This window comes from Ovis canadensis, chromosome 3 (genome assembly GCF_042477335.2).
Source record: "Ovis canadensis isolate MfBH-ARS-UI-01 breed Bighorn chromosome 3, ARS-UI_OviCan_v2, whole genome shotgun sequence".
Classification (NCBI taxonomy): Eukaryota; Metazoa; Chordata; class Mammalia; order Artiodactyla; family Bovidae; genus Ovis; species Ovis canadensis.
The window spans coordinates 102,520,558-102,536,370 of NC_091247.1; the positions used below are offsets into that span (position 1 = coordinate 102,520,558).

Consider the following 15,813-nt stretch of genomic DNA (forward strand, 5'->3'; position numbering starts at 1 on the left):
CCCTGTGGTCCAGTAACAGGCATGATGGGCACACGCCTGCCATGCTCAGCCCGGAGGACCCCGGGAGCGGCCTCCCGTGTGCTCAGGAGCCAGTCCACTGTGGTGTTCTGCTCTGGCCGCCCAGGTACTCCTGGGCTCAAAGGAGGGATTTAGCCACCTCTGGTTCCGTGCAGAAAGGAGGTGGCCAGGGGCAGCCCCTCTCCCACACGCTTGTACCCCCTTGTCCCTGAGCCTTAGTCCCCTAAGCCCTGTGAGGTGATGCCCTTTTCAGTCTTTGTCACTTTGATCACCCAGTCCCTGGGCCAGGTCAGGAAGTGGACACTCCCATACAGGCTGACCACCCCCCCCCCCCACCACCGATTTCTCTACCCTCTGAGCCCCAATGCCAGTTCCTTCACCCAAGCTACCCACGCTGACGGAGGCCCGAGACTGGTCAGGGAGCTGATGTCCGCTACTGGGTCTCTGCTCTGGACCACCCACTCCTCGTCCACTGGCAGCCGATGATTGTGGGTCACTGCTCCCGGGGCTGGGGACAGGCCCTGGGAGCTGCCTGGGCCGAGATTCAGCCTGCCTTCCTTCTCAGGGATCTAACTCTAGGGACAAGACTCTCAAAACCGGAACCAGGAGGAAGGGCAGGTGGCTGGGTCCCCTAACCCCACGGGGCACAGCGCACCAGGGCAGCTGTCCTCCCCTTCTGTTTGAGCAGAGATAAACGGGGGCCAGAGGCTGAAGGGCCCTTGAACTCCTGAACTCAGGAACCCGATCCCTGAGAGCTGAGAAGGGGGGCAGGACAGGGCTCCCCTTCCTGTTTTTAAAGACGTCTCCTTGGAAGAGGGAGGAAGGAAACAGCAGGTTCACCTGGCCCGAGTCCACCCCGGATAATCTTAGAGCCGCCGTGGGGTGGTGGCGGGACCCAGCCTCCGCAGCCCCAGGTGGGAAGGGTGAGCCTCAGGGAAGCCCTTTCCGAAGCGGGCTCAGCCCCGGGGACCTTGCGTTGCTGTGGCCAGGGGGAAGGGGCGGAGGAGCTGCCTGGGGCCGGAGCCTGGGGGCGGCGGGGGTGCGGCTGGGAGGGACGGGATTGGGAGAGGGTGGGGGAGGGTGGGGGAGGGTGGGGGAGGGTGGTAGGGTGGGGGAGGGTGGTAGGGTGGGGGAGGGTGGTAGGGTGGGGTGCGGTGGATGAGAGGGCGGCGGGAGGATCCGGGTGCGGGGAGGCCCTTACAGACGTCAGGGGTGGGTGGGGCCCGCCCTGCGGGCTTCGCTGGAGTCCTTGTGTGCGCCTTTCCTGCGTGTTTTCACTGGCGGCGTCCACGTGTCCGGGGGTGTGACGCCCCTGCGCAGCGGGGCGCCTCCCGCTGCAAACCTGGCTGCTGTTTGCGCTGACTGGGTGGCTGTGCAGTGCCTGAGGCGGCGGAGGGGAGACCGACTTCCGGAGTGGACGGTCCGTTAGAGGAGCTCCAGGACCACCGGCCCCTGGGTTTGCTGGTTCTGGCCTCCGCCCCCTGGCTGTTTCCTGACTTTGATTCCTGGCTCCTGACCACAAATGGGGCACGTCGACAAGGTGGCCAGCCCCACGCTGGTCCGTGGCTCAGGGGGAACGACACATGATACTAAAACCTGCAATACAGAGCTGACTTCTAAGCCTGTGAATAACAGGGCACCATTACATCTTGCGGAAGGGGCTTAGAGGTTTCAGGTAACTTCTCCCAGGCCCTGCTGCTTCTGAATGGTGGAGTTGGGGTTTGATACCCCCTGCACCCCAAGCTGTCTGTTGCTAAACTGTATTCCCCCACCACCTTACACCTGGGCACTGCAGGATCACCAGCCACAGGCAGATGCTTTGTCCACAGCTTCCATGTAGCTTATTTAATCCTCAAAACATCCCTGCAGTAGGTTTTGTTCTGATTGTTTCTTCTGATCATCCTGAGGTTCAGAGTGTGTAAGTAACTTGCCCAGCCACGCGCAGTGGTTAGGGTCCTTTTGCCGTTTCAGAGCGCGCTCTTCAGTGACTGATGGATGCCCGGACCTGCCCTCGGATGGGAGGTGTGGTCCTTGGTTACTAAGGGGCTTGGCCCTCCAAGTCTGACCAGCATTCCTTGCATCTAAGCACGCCTGATACCTGCTCCTCCCCTCAGTGCCTTGAGACTCCCTGTTCCCCAAACATCCCCAGATGCTGCAGACCTCAGACCCGTGTCCTCTGCATGCCCTCCCTCACGTCCTGGGTAGAGGTAACTGTCCCTGTACCTCCCCCTAGAGCCCTGTAGCTGTCCGTCCCCCACCCCCCACCCCCCGCCAGGGCAGGGCAGAAACATCTCTGAAGTTCTTTGAGGTTGGAGACTCTGCCTGAGGTCCCAGGGACAAGGAAGAATAACACCAGATAGATGTCCAGGAAATGGTTTTGAATTAGGCTGAATTGAACTTATAGATGTAAAATCTCCCTGCTTTTCTGATCTAATGCCTTTTAGGTTTGAGAATGTTGGCAATAGGGTGAGAAATTTTCATGTGCCATACGGGTCCCGATGGTAAACAGTAAGACAGGTTCAATTTTTAACTCCAGATTTTAGCTCTCAGACTGTGTACTATCAGCATATAGCTGGACATCTCAAGGCATCCACAGAGTTCAAAATCGGGGCTCATGCCCCACTCAGTGTGATTTGTGGAGGTGATGACAGGCCTCTTTGCAGGCCCAAGGACCCCTGGCCTAGGGCTAATGGGGCACCCGTGGGTGCCTTGCGGCCTGTCTCCTGGCCCCTGCTTCTAGGCGCCTCCTAAATGAGTCAGAGCATGTGCAGCGTGGGCTTGTGCGGGTGGCAGGGAGCCCAGAATTAGCTCAGCTGCTTCAGCAGGGCTGCAGTGGGGAGGGGGCAGCCATGCCAGGCGGGGGTGAAAGGCAGGCGGCCTGGAGCCACAGCAGGGGTCTCTCTTGGGGGGCCATCCTGGGCCTGGGAAAGTTGGGGGGAAGAAGACTGTACCTGGCACTCGCCCAGCTGGATGAGCAGGAGGTCTGAGCAGCACGTCAGCTGCTGATGTGACCCCAGCCCACCTGAGACAGAGCTGGGCCGAGTGGGCATGGCCAGGTCACCCCCGAGGTGCAGGCGGCAGACAGGAGAGGCATCAGCAGGCTCGCTGTTGGCCTTCAGTCCGCAGCACACCTGGGTGGCTGAGCCTTCCTGAACCCATGCCTGCCCTCCCCCCCGACAGCCCTCCCTCCTCCAACTGCTGTCCGGATTGTGTTGTTGCGTGGTGAAAGTCGCTTAGTCATGTCCAGTTCTTTGAGATCCCGTGGACTATAGCCCGCCAGGCTCCTCTGTCTGTGGGATTCTGCAGGAGAGAATACTGGAGTGGGTTGCCATTCCCGTCTCCATTTTGCAAACTACCTTTTTGTACAAAGGAACCTTAATAAATTGCCAAATGTTCTGAGGTCCCTTGCACCTTGCCCACTCTCCCCAACCTCTGGCACAGGTGTGTGGTCCCAGGTACTGGTGGGTGTCACTCCCAGCTACAGCAAAACAAGGGGTGGGGAGGGGCCTGGCACTTGGGTTACCATCAGATGAGTCAGCCAGGTGGAACCGTAAAGCATTTAATCACATGGGTGTCAGCGTTGTTCTCGAAAGAACATTTTTCCAGGACCTGGTATGCAGGATGGGCACACGCTGTTACCTCTGCGGTTTTCATAATGCCATGTGAGAGGCATGCGAGCTGAGCTGTTGGTGTGCTCGGGGTTTTTGTGGTTTAATCATGTGAATTGAACAGTTTGGGGAAGAAAGCAAAGTGTCTGCAGGTTTTCAGGCTGGCCCAGCTTTGAGGCTCAGCAGGTAATTTCTGCCTTGGAGTGCCGGCCTGGCCCTGGGCACCAGCTGTTGGGTACAGAAGGCCACGGGGGGCCATGGGCACCCTGTCCGGCAGAGGCTGGGCAGCTGCTGTTCCTGCAGTCACCTCCCTCCTGACCCTGGCACTGATCTGGGCGTGATGTTGGACACACCTGGACTTCACACACTAAGGGGGCACAGTGTCAGCTGTGGGCATCCCAGGGCATGGACCATGTCTGGTCAGCTTCGTCCATTCGGTGCTTGACCTTGTGCTCTGTCCACGGAGAAGGCCCAGGCTCCTCAGGCAGTGCTGTGGGTTGGCACCTGAGGCCAAGCCTCGGGGGCATCCGTCGCGCAAAGGGTCCCACAGTCTGGAGAAACCTCTCTATCTATACAACTGTCTCTTTCTTCCTCCCTCCCTGCTTGCTTCCTTTCTTGCCATTCCCTTTGGCACGCAGTATCTTAGTTCCCTGACCAGGGATTGAACCTGTGCCCCCTGCAGTGGAGGTTTGGAGTCTTAACCACTGGACGGCCAGGGAGGTTCTCAGAACCATCTTTTTTTTTTTTCATGGCACAGCTTGCACCCCACAGTCTTGTCAGGGCCCCCCATTAACTGTGACGTGAGTAGAGCCAGAATTACCGATCCCCTTTGAAGGGCGAGCCATCTGAGCTCAGGAAGCGTTAGGGGTGTGCTGTGTTGGGAGCAGACTCACAGGCATGGTGGGGCCCCCGCCTCTCAGATCCACACCCAGCCCAGGTACCTGGGCTTGTCCCACCAGGACCCCTTCTCACCAGGCCACCTCCAGAACTCTGGGTGTAAACACCCCATAAGTGAGACCCCACTTGCGGAATCTTGGAGCAAGAATAGACCCAACTTCTGTATTTTCCAGATGTGAACACTGAAGCTGAGATGAGTGAGGAATTTGCAGTAGGCTAAATATTGGAAAAATTATTTGGAAAGAATTAAAAAAAAAAAAATCCCAGTCAAAGTTTATAATGCTCAGCCAGCAACATAGGTGTGACATTTGTCTCCTAGCTGCTTTGCACAAACACAGCTGTGTGAGCCTCAGGCCTGGAGGCTGGACATGCACTGCTGTGTCCTCCCCTTCCTGGCAGCCATATGGTGTTGAGGACAACTTCTCACCCTTTCTTGACAAGTGAACAGTTTCTTAGATTTTTCTAATTCTCTCTTTTCTGCAAGGTCACCGGAACCTGAGTCCTGAATGGCCCCTTTTGCTGAGAGGTCATTGTGTGCACCCTTGAGCTGAACAGTGGGTCTGCATCACCCGATTCAGTCCTGCCGACTCCTTGGGTGCAGTTATCAGCGCCACTTGGCAGCAAAGCAGCCGTGTGCACTGGGGGCGGCCCTGGCCGGGGTCCCCCTCTAAACAGGCCTGGGCCTGGAGGACGCTAAGCCCACACTCTGGCAGGGGTGGGGTGGGAGGGAGGAACACCTTAACCCCAACCTGACCTGCGTGGCTTCCAGGCTGCTCCTTGTTTGGTGAGCCAGAGCTGACTGGTTCCAGGGGTCCTGGGAGTGGTGGTTTGCAAAACAAGGGACTTCTCAGGATCCGTTCCAGAGAAAATAGCTGCTCTTCATAAAAAGCATGTGGGGGTGTCCTGCCCTGGGGTGGTCCTGCCCACCCCCTCTACCAGAGGTCTCTGAAATCTGCTCCTGTGGGTGGAGCCTCCGGAGGAGGGCATGGAGCCCAGGTGGGAGGTGGTGCCAGGCTCGGGGAGGGAACAGCGTTCCCCCCAGTGCGATGTGGAGGAGGAAGGACAGATGACAAGACGGGCTTACTGCTGGTGGATGTTTAATTAAGCCGGAGGGTTGAGAGCCTGCGCAAAATGCATCCATTTCCTCCTTCCGGATTCAGTCACCCCTTTTGAAAGCTGCTGAGCCCTGCTACCCGTTCTCTTTCTTGCTGTCGTCTCTCAGCCAGATCACTGCCCCTTTCTCATGCCCGCCCATGGGCTTTGGGCCTGGCGACAGGTTCTGTGAGTTCACAGGTGGCGCAGAAACAGGATTCCTCTGGCCAAAAGGAAAGCGGGGAGAAGAGCAGCTGGCCAGGTGCTCAGTGCGCTGGCAGATGGAGGATTCAGAGCCTGGCTGGGTTCCCCGGGAGGCCAGCTTAGCCTGGAGTCAGATTTCAAAGGGCCTTCGCAGGTCAGAGCTGGAATGTGCAGGGGAGGGGCGGCTCCTTTGTGCCAGGCCCCGCGTGCTCCTGTCGCGCAGCCTGACAGCTCAACTCACTGCCTCCGGAGGCTTCCTGAGTGGTTTGATGACAGTTTGTTGTTGTTGTTTAGTCACTAAGTCGTGTCCACCTCTTTGAGACCCCATGGACTGTGTAGCCTGCCAGGCTCCTCTGTCCGTGGGATTGCCCAGGCAAGAATACTGGAGTGGGTTGCCCTTTCCTTCTCCAGGGCAACCAACCAAGGATTGAACCTGGCAGATGGATTCTTTACTGCCGAGCCACCAGGGAAGTCCCTGATGACAGCTGCCCGGGTCCAGATGACATGGAAACAAATGAACCTCCTCCGGGACCCTTTATCTAAAGATCATGACGGCGTTCTCAGACTCTAGGAACAGGAATTCTTCCCTACCTGCCTACCCCTTTCTATGAAAGTGAAAGTCGCTCAGTCGTGTCCAACTCTTTGTGACCCCATGGACTATACAGTCCATGGAATTCTGCAGGCCAGAATACTGGAATGGGTAGCCCTTCCCTTCTCCAGGGGATCTTCCCAACCCAGGGATCGAACCCAGGTCTCCCGCATTGCAAGTGGACTCTCTACTAACTGAGCTACCAGGGAACAATGCACAGCTGTTACATGTAAATCAGAAGAAAAGTGAACCAAATAAAGAAAATAATTTCATGAACAAATAAGCTCCCCATGAGAAGCGCAGGGAATCTAATGTCATAAGGGAAATACCGTGAGGAAAATTTAAGAGGTTGCTACTGCTGTCTAGGGCTCTGGAAAATATGAATTTTGTGGCATGCACAGAAACCTCATGCAGAAATTGCCTGACAGCTCTCTGCCAATCTCTTCTAAATCTTTGCCAGATAGCTCTCACAGGAGTGTCTGAGGAAGCAGAGTTTCTGAAACGCTGATTCACTGTGTGAGGCTTAAATTAAGGACATACTTGTCCAGCCTCTGCTGTTAGCATCTCCATTAAGCTTTGAAACATAGCATCGTTTAAAAGCTTGGAGCAGATTTGGGGCAGTGGGCTTCTTCTGTGTAGACTTTTGAGCCTTTAGGGTTCTTCTCTCTCTCTCTGTTAGTCGCTTAGTAATGTTCGACCCTGTGACCCCATGGACTGTAGCTTGCCAGGCTCTTCTGTCCATGGAATTCTCCAGGCAAGAATACTGGAATGGGTAGCCAGTCCCTGCTCCAGGGGATCTTCCCAACCCAGGGATCTGACCTGAGTCTCCCAGGCAGATTCTTTGCCATCTGAGCCACCAGGATCCAGCCTTAGGATTCTTCTGGCTGGTCCTGAAACTGAATGTAGGGACTCGGTCCAGGCTGAGAGAAGACAGGCAAGGTGTAAGTGACATTCACTTCTGCACACACGACTTGTACTGGAAATTGTGAGGTTCAGGCCACTGCTCAAGTGGATTCTGGACATTGCTGCTCTACTGATGGAGGCAGTGCCGGGAGTGGCGGCGGGGAGGGTCATTGGATCTGGGAGCCACTTGACACCCGAGCCTTGGTCTGTTGTCTGGGGCAGGCGGCAGCTTGTAACCAGGGAAGGAAGGGGGCAGCTCGTTCAGGTGTTTTGTCTGCCTGATTGACATTCGCAGCAACAGGGTGAGTATGAGTTTGGGTTTCTATTTGGCTGGTAAAATCTTCCTGTTCCCTGACAAACCGTTAGGGCGGCAAGCCGTTGGCAGGCTGTGGATGGGAGAAGCCCTGGTGTCAGCTGGCAGGGTAGCCGGGGAAGACTGCCAGTTTCCCCGTACCCAGACCCCTGTTTGCAGTGAGGGGCAGACATTTGCTCAGAAAATAACTTGTTGAGGGTTGACCTGGTCCTGTCCTTGCAGGAGTAATAGCGTGTGACCCATTTCTGCCGCAAAGCTGAGGATTTGAAATTGCCTCGATGAGACTCAAGGACTTCCCTGGCAGTCCAGTAGTTAAGACTTTGCTTTCTAACACAGGGGGTGCAGGTTCGGTTCCTTGTTGGGGTGCTAAGATCTCACCTGCCTTGCAGCCACAAAACCAAAACATGATGCAAACAGTATTATAAAAAATTCAACAAAGGCTTTAAAAATGGTCCACATAAAAAAATCTTGAATAAATGAGAACCTGCCTCTTGAGTGTGACCTTGGGGGTCTCCAGTCCACACATTTGGGCTCCTCTGTGCTCATGGTGGATTTCCTGGATGAGATGGCCAGCTTTGAATGAGGAGGGAGCGCTGCCCGCTTCTGCTCTGGCTGTGGCTGAGCTCAACCAGAAAAGCTCTGGGAGCATGTCCTCGTACTCCAGCCTTCCAAACCGCGGGTCTCTACCTGGTGACAGAGACAAGGACTGGCTTCACGCGCCCATGGGTTTATCTGAAAGTATATTTCACTCCCGATGTCTTGCTGGATTTGCACGGTGTTTAACAGGTGTCAAAGCATTGCATTTTCTGTTCGAAGAAAAACTCCCTCATCGGCCTTCTTAGGTGGTCTTAGGATAGGTCGTTAATTTGGCAGTTTTCTTCCACACAGCAGCCAGAGTCAGAATATGAGAAGACTTCCAGTCCCAGGCATGGTGGAGTAATAAATATTGAATTTACTCTTTTCCCAACCATTTTGATGATTGATTTGATTTAGTTGCTTAGTTGTATCCAACTCTTGCGACCCCACGGACTGTCGCCTGCCAGGCTCCTCTGTCCGTGGAATATCCCAGGCAAGAATACTGGAGTAGTTGCCATTTTCTTCTCCAGGAGATCTTCCCAACCCAGGGATCGAACCCGGGTCTCCTGCATTGCAGGCACTCTCCTGAACTGCAGGTGGATTCTTTACTGACTGAGCCTCCAGGGAAGCCCCAATTTTTGGTACTGGGCAAAATATATGAAGCAAGTGTTTTCAGGAATGGAGCAATACTGAGTGGTCTGTGATTCAAGTGAAGGTATGTGGGGCAAGCTCCACATCCTCCCTGGCTTGCTGTTGAGCAGAAACCAAGGCAGAGTGGAGCAGAGACCAATAGAGAGCTGGGCAGAGGAAACAGAGGTCAGGATTTGGGGGTCGCAGCTGGAATCTGTGGGACACAGTGTGTTGGACAGGAAGGTTCTGAGCAGAGACTTCAGAAACCTTCAAAGTGGTTGCCTAGAGACTCATGTAATACTGAGCTGTGTTTACACAGGCCACAGTGCTTGGAGGCTCAGCAGAGAGCAATTACTCAGGAGCAAACAGTGAGCTAAACAAAGGTTCTGGAGGTCACGCAGTCTTGGGAGACCTAGCGCTCTATCCTGCCAGACTAAGGAGCTCTTACTAAACACCGGAGATGACGGGGACATCGCACCTTAGGGACAGGGTTGCTTTAGTCTATAGAAAGGACCACGCACAACCCGTAATATTGATAACAAGATCTACAAACAAGCCTCATTAGGATTAGGGTGATGTACCAGTCAATCAGCTGTCTGCCAGAATAAAACTCAACACTGTTTAAGCTACGTGTTATCTACAATATCCAGCATGCAATAAAAAATCGCAAGACGTAAGCAATATGACTGATAGCAAAAAGAAAAAAGCTCATTAGATATACACTCACAGAAACACAATGAGTAAGCAGATAGGAATTTGAGTGAAGAAATGGAAGTTTAAGAAACAACCAAATTGAAATTCTAGAACCCAAAAATATAGCATCTGAAATGAAAAATTCACCAGATGATTCCACAGCAGTTTGGGCTCTATCGAAGAAATATCAGTGAACTTTAAGGTAGATCAGTAGTAACCATTCAAACGGAAATACAGAGTGAAAAAATAATGGAAAAAGAATGAACAAAGCCTCAGTGCCATGTGAGAGATAATATCAAGTAATCTGACATTTAATTGGAATTCTAGAAGGAGAGAGATTGGGGCAGAAAAAATGTTTGAAGAAGTATCATTAAATTTGATGGAAAAAAAGAAAAATCTCAACACACAGATTTTAGAATTTCAAGTAACCCCAGGCAGAGTATACCCAGAGAAAACCACACCTAGGCACACCAGAATTGGGTTGCTGAAAACAAAGGTTTAAAAGCAGCCAGAAGAAAAAAGATATACAGTTGACCCTTGAACAACATGGGTTGGGACTGTGTGGGTTCACTTACACGTGGATATTTTTAAGTAGTAAATACTGTAGTACATGGTCTGTGCTTGGTTGAATCCATGGATGCAGAGGAACCACAGATATGGAGGGATGCCTGTAAGTTATACACAGATTAACCCCCAGGTCATTCAGAGCTTAAGTGTATTACATATAAGGCAACAGAAATAATGATATAATTGACTCCTTACCCAAGACAATGCAATGGGATGCCATCTTCAAAGTTCTGGAAAAAATTGTCTTTCAAAAATAAATATAAAACAAAGACATTTTTAGATTGACAGAAATTGAGAAAAAATTGTTCCCTGGAGACTGTCAGTATAGGAATCATTAAAGGAGTCTTTAGCCTGAAGGGAAGTGCCACCAGCTGTAAAATGGGTCTGTATAAAGGATAAAAAGTGCCAGAAATTAGAAATACCTGGTAAAATATAAAATAATTTTTTTTTATTTTAAAGTTCCTTTGAAAGACAATTGATGGTTTAAAGCAAAAATAATAAGCTATTTGAGCTTCCCCGGTGGTCTAGTGATTGAGAATCTGCCTGCCAATGCAAGGGACATGGGTTTGATCCCTGGTCCTGGAAGATTCCACATGCCTAGGAGCTATGAAGCTTGTGCATCCCTCTGCTAAAGCCTACACGCCCTAGAGCCTGTGTGTGGGGACAAGAGAAGACACCTCAGTGAGAAGCTTGTGCACCGCAATGAAGAGTGGCCCCCACGTGCCACTAGAGAAGGCCCACTCACAGCGGGGAAGACCCAGCACAGCCAAAAATTGAAATAAAATAGTTTAAAAAGGTAGCCAGGAGAAATAAAAGGCAGGAAGTTTGGACAGAAAGGAAGAAGTGAAATGACCTTGTTTGCAGCAGACCTAATTCTAAGTAATCTATACAAATGTGAATCTAGCGAAATCGCAGGATAGGTGGTCAGTATGCAAAAATTAATCATGGTTCTATATACTAGCCAGAGAAATTGGGAAATGAAATTTAAATATGTGTCGTATTGTGCCAGCCCTCTGCTCAGAACCTTCTGATGGCTTCCTACTTCACTCAGAATAAAATCCGAAATCCTGTCCGCGTGCTTCAAGGCCCTCCTGCTGTGCGCCCTCCTCCCCACGCAGCGCAGTTCTGACCTGTCCGCAGCCTCCCCCACCACCTCCCCGTGGTACACTGTCCCCTACTTCCTTTGTGTCTCGGCTCTACGATCACCTTCTCAGAAAAGGCCTCTCATCACCTGGCATAAAAGCACTTCCCTTACTGTGCTCCGGGTTGTTTTTTAAATTTTTATCGATCTGTTTATCTGTGTTAGGTCTTACTGGGGCATGTGGGATTTTCATTGCGGTGCGTGGACTCTTTAGTTCCGGCTCGCGGGCCCAGTAGTTGCGGTGCACAGGCTTGGTTGCCCCGAGACACATAGGACCTTAGTTCCCCAACAGGCATGGAAGCCGTGTGCCCTGCATTGCTAGGTGGCTTCTTAACCGCTGGACCACCAGGGAAGCCCCGCTTTGGGTTTTACAGCCCTCACCACCGACATACTGGATGTTGGTTTGTTTGCTGTCTCTCCCCTTGTGACAACAAGGACGCTATCTTCTGTGGTTGTCCACGGCTGGATCTGCAGCACCTAGTGTGGTGCCTGAAGTTTAGTGAGCATTTGTTTCATGAATGATTCAGAACAAGGTATAATGCTGATCGGGACGAGATACTGGAGGGTACTGCCGGGGACCCTCTGGTTACTGGAGGGTAACTGTACTGAAATGGCAGTTGTTGGTTCAGGAGGCTCTTGAGTTCCCTTTGGTCTTTTTTGAAAACCTATGTAATTTTACCGTGACAGAAACATTTCTGTTTAAAATCGTGATGGGTTGCCAAGTCCTGAAGCAGAACAGGGCTCATCTGTAGGGCAGGCGTCTCCAACCTCTGGTATCTGATACTGGATGATCCGAAGTGGAGCTGATGGAATAATGATAGAAATAAAGTGCACCGTAAATGTAATACGCTTGAATTATCCTGAAACCACCCCCCCCCCACCCACACACATCCTGGGCCGTGGAAAAATTGTCTTTCCACGAGTCCACTCCCTGGCGCCAGAAAGACTGTGGATCGCTGCTTTCGGGCACCTCTTCTCTGCGTGACACCGCATCACTTGCAGAGTACTCTCCTGGGCTTTGCCACACCAGACAGCACAGGGCCCAGGGGTACAGGGGATATGACAGGGAGGCAGAATTTCAGGTACCTGCCTATGGCCGCTGTGCAGATGAGCTGAAGCCAGGAGACTGGATTTCAGTCCCACATTCCTTTCCACTGCACCCCATGATGGGAATTGGGCCCCATCACGGTTTTCGCATGGTCCCTTATGGACAAGGCAGCCCTTGGGGTCTGATCTTGATGAGGATAAGCGTTCTGCTGTCTCTGCTCTGTGCACATGAGGCAGCAGGTGGAGAAAAAATTTTCCAGATTTTTGAGTTCTGTTGTGGAGGCAGGATCTGGGGAATGGAGACCGGACCAACATCAGTCAAGCCTCAAGTGTTTTATTGCATAAAAGGGCACAGGAAGGGCCCTGCCGGCCCTGGGGTGGAGTGAGGGCCCCACAGACCTCTCCTGAGGACTCTGGAATGTGCACTGTCTTCAGCTACGAGGAGGAGAGGCCTGGAGGGTCCCCGCTCTTGTCACACATGCCACTTTGAGCTGCAGGGAGGCTGGTGGGGAGACATAAATGCTTCTCTGATTGAAGTTTGTGTTAGTAAACAAGGTCGATGGCAGATGAAAGGCTGGGCGTCCGTGTGTAGTCTCCCACCTGCTGGGTCCTCAGAATGGACGAGAAAAATGCCTCTTCCACCCTCCTGGCTGAAGAAGCAGGCAGAGAATGATCCTGTGGGTGTCTGAGACTATTCCCGTGGTAGATAGAAAGCCCGGCCTTAGGTCCTGGGTCTTGGGCTTGAGCTCCAGGTCAGCTGTGCTCTGGCGGAATCCCCTGGTGGCCCGGTAGTTGTGTAAGACCCTGGGCCTCCACTGCAGGGGCTCCGGGTTTGATCCCTGCTTAGGGAGCTAATTTAAATACATGTTCTCCAGGACAGCTGCAGATCTCCATGGGGAGTGAGTGGGACGGAGAGTGATGCGTGACAACTCTAATACCGTAATCGTGAGGAGGCAGCTTCCCGGGGACTGTTCTGGAGGAAAGATGAATGAGGTGGCCCCAAGTGAGGACAGGGCTGGACTGAACTCGTGTGGGGGTGTGTGAAGGCGTGGGCACATCAGTTCTTCCTCTTGTGCGTTTGGTACCTGCCTTCTCCATGGCCCCTCACTTTGTGTGACTCTCTCCCAGGGATCGTTTTACTTGTCCTCCCTGGGTTTAAGGCTCTGGCTCCACAGGGAGGCTGTTGGGAACTCAGGGTATCGCCGACAGCAGGTTGAAGGCAGCTCCAGGCTCCCCTGCAGGAGGCTGGGGCCCCATGCTCTGCAGGTGTCATTCGGGGAGCCAGACATCAGGCAGGCGAGCACCACGCAGGGAAGCGGGACTGATGGCTGCAATAGCGTTTCTGATCGCAGGACCGTATGCCTCTGTGTGTGTGTGTGTCTGTGTGTACCTGTGTGTGTCTCTGTGTGTCTTTGTGTAGAGATAATGCTGGAAAGAATTTTTTTTTTCCTAACTCAGTGATGCATCGGAAATAAAAATTACTCCTAAGATCCACTTGCAGAAAAACTGCAGGGTGAGGCATGTTAAGAAGCCTTAGCTCATCCTCAGTGCTCAGACTTAATGAAAATACAAATGTTTTTCATCAAAAGTATATTGTTGCTTTAGGGGGAAAAAAAATCTGTTCCTGCATTTAAGCATTTGCAGTGGTATAAACTTGTCTCTCTCCCATGAGCCTGTGGAGCTGTGGCCTCTTCCTACAGATGGAGTTGTTTGACACAGTGAAGCCTGTTGTTGTTGTTTAGTCACCAAGTCATGTCTGCTTTTTGTAACCCTGTAGATTGTAGCCCCAAAGAAGGCCATGGCACCCCACTCCGGTACTCTTGCCTGGAAAATCCCATGGACAGAGGAGCCTGGTGGGCTGCAGTCCATGGGGTCGCTAAGAGTTGGACACGACTGAGCGACTCCACTTTCACTTTTCACTTTCATGCATTGGAGAAGGAAATGGCAACCCACTCCAGAGTGGCTTTCTTTGTTGACATCTAGCTTGGTGTTGTCTGTGACTCCTAATGAGTTCCTAGCTGTGATCATGGTAGTAGCATTTGTTCAGTCTCTCAGTTGTGTCTGAGTTTTCGTGACCCCGTGGACTAGAGCGTGCCAGGCTTCCCTGTCCACTAACTTTTTGCTCACACTCACGTCCACTGAGTTGGTGATGCCGTTCAGCAGTCTCATCCTCAGTTGCCCTCTTCTCCTCTTGCCCTCAGTTTTTCCCAGCGTCAGAGTCTTTTCCAGTGAGTTGGTGATGCCGTCCAGCAGCCTCATCCTCAGTTGCCCTCTTCTCCTCTTGCCCTCAGTTTTTCCCAGCGTCAGAGTCTTTTCCAGTGAGTTGACGCAAATGTATGTTTGCAATGCTGTCAGTGCTTCGTGTTTAATGCCAGAAGGGCAGAAGGAGCCGGCTCTGGGTACATGCAGCAGCTTGGCTGAACCTCAGAATCATCATGCTCAGTGAAAGAGGCCAGCCTCAAAATGTTATGTGCTGTGCCGTTCCACTTTGGTGACATTCTCGAAAAGACAGGAGCGCAGCGGGAGAGAGCAGATCAGTGGTTGCCAGGGGATGGGGGGCGGATGGTGGAGCAGCGTGGGGGAGGGTTTTCAGGGTGATGGAGCAGTTCTGTGTTCTGGCAGTGGCTGCATGAATCTAGGCAGGTGTCGAAACTCAAGGGACAAAAAAATAATTTTAAAATAATTTATTTCAGAAGGTTGTCCAGTCCCTGAGGACAGGCTCGAGTCCCCTCTGCTCCTGGAAGTAATTACCTCTGTACTGAGAGGTTTAGGAAGATTCCCCAACCCAGGTTCCCTTCCGCATCGCTGGTATCCTTTGGCTGATGGTTGTCAGGATGCATGAAAGGTCACAGTCTGATATTCTCTCTTCTATGAAATATCGTGGAGGGACTTCCCTGATGGTCCATCAGTTAAGATTCCGAGCTTCCAGTGCAGGGGATGGGGTTGATCCCTGGGAGGGGCTTTCCTGGTGACTCAGACGGTAAAGGATCTGTCTGCAGTGCAGGAGACCAGGGTTTGATCCCTGGTCAGGAAGATCCCCTGGAGAAGGGAATGGCTACCCAGTCCAGTATTCTTGCCTGGAGAATCCCCATGGACAGAGGAGGCTGGCAGGCTATAGTCCATGGGGTACAAAGAGTCAGACACAACTGAGCAACTAACACTTTCACTTGGGGGACTAAAATCCCACATGCTGCCCAGTGTGTCCAAAAAAAATGTCATAGCGTTTGCACCTCTGCTTCAGACCTGCCCCTTGGAATACATTTAGGATGCACATTTAAGTGATTTTTTTTTTTTGCCACTTTCAAGATTTCCTTTTGTGTGAGTATTTATATGAATGTTTATATGATTGTGTGAAAGTCGCTCAGTCGTGTCCAGCTCTTTGTGACCCCATGGACTGTATAGGGAAAGGCTACCCACTCCAATATTCTGGCCTGAAGAATCAGGTCTCTGTAGTCCTCCACCTTCCCCTGCTCAGACACTAGTCCTGGGTGGCTGGGGAACTGGGGTTGGGGCTCTCTGCCCCATCAGGTCTCTG

The 15,813-nt window shown here is 52.3% G+C and overlaps 1 protein-coding gene across 6 annotated transcripts in view; it reads left to right on the forward strand.

Annotated features, from left to right (window-relative positions):
- The window catches only part of CRACDL (CRACD like), a 125,405-nt gene that overhangs the window by 21,120 nt on the left and 88,472 nt on the right, over positions 1-15,813 (forward strand). Inside the window, exon 1 of one of the 6 annotated variants that reach the window (XM_069583875.1) lies at positions 806-932. The exons of the other annotated variants lie outside the window; for them this stretch is intronic. The gene's annotated coding sequence lies outside the window, so the exon portion shown is untranslated. Of the gene's footprint in view, positions 1-805; positions 933-15,813 lie in introns of those variants that run through there. 6 annotated transcript variants of the gene reach the window in all.